This window comes from Halyomorpha halys, unplaced genomic scaffold (assembly GCF_000696795.3).
Source record: "Halyomorpha halys isolate HHAL.00 unplaced genomic scaffold, Hhal_1.1 Scaffold326.1, whole genome shotgun sequence".
Taxonomy (NCBI): domain Eukaryota; kingdom Metazoa; phylum Arthropoda; class Insecta; order Hemiptera; family Pentatomidae; genus Halyomorpha; species Halyomorpha halys.
This window is the reverse complement of record NW_027106117.1, coordinates 419,139-420,351: the sequence shown is the minus strand read 5'-3', so window position 1 is coordinate 420,351 and position 1,213 is coordinate 419,139.

The following is a 1,213-nucleotide window of genomic DNA, read 5'->3' as shown; positions in this document are numbered from 1 at the left end:
TTCCTATAAATCCATAAAATAACAATTTGAATATACTTGACTTTTCATTAGATTTTTACTATGTTGATAAAATACTTAATGTTATCATACTTCGCAAGGATTGGAAATAACTGAAGAAATAACATTACTAAATAAAAAAGGGCACAGATTCTTTGAAATATTTTTATAATAAATTCATATATTTACTCATATCAGATGTAATTTTTTTTTAGAAAGCACTAATAGAATTTGTCTATTTTGGACTATCAAACATGTTTCCATATCACTTATTTCTTTTTTACTATAGTTTTTTTTTTCAATCAATTTAATAATTTTATTTTTCATTTGGGTTTGTTCCATATGTTTTTTTAAAATCAATATATCTTTGAATTTTCACATTGACATAAAATGGTTCCTGGTACAAGTAAATAGCATTAAACAGGGACTGCCTGTACTTTTCTTTTTAAACTTAATTATTTAATATTTTCAGACCATTAAAAATTAAACATTATCTGATCTTAATTAAGATTAACCCTGTGTTGTAAGTAAAAAATTATTTCTAAGAAATATTTATAATAAAAGGGATCTATTATAAGACATTTTAACATTATTATGCAAATTAATTGTAATTCCTTATCATTGATGTGATATTTATTATTTTTATGTATTAAAAATAAATTATTTATTAGCTAAAAGCACAAATTGTCCTTTCTTGGGCTTATTATCCCATTTTATAAATTTCGTTATTAAATATATTACTAATTTTTTTATGAAAAAGTATACTTTGGAATGAGGCATTATTATGAGTTATCGTCAAAGCATGATACTCATTTAAAGATTGTAACTTGAAGCTATAAAGCTCTATGGACCTTTGAGTAAACTAGATTTTTTTTCATTTGTCTGTTCATCCTTTATAAATAAGTTGAATAGGGAAGGTATTTAAAAAACAAAACTTAGTAGTTAATACATTAGTGGATATAGGCCACTGTATTTTGGGCAAATTGTAGCTGCATTGTACACCAATACTGTTCAAGTTTTTTTTTTGTTTTCAAAGTGATGGTGTATATCACACTTATTAGAGTTAAAATCCTCACAATTTTGGTTATTTTTTATTTGGTTTTATGTCCTTTATACTCTAACTAGAGCATAAAGGATAGTGATTCTAGAAGATATACCACTATTTTTTTGTTTCTTCATGACTGGACCCTGAGCATCTCCTTCATGTTCGATTATA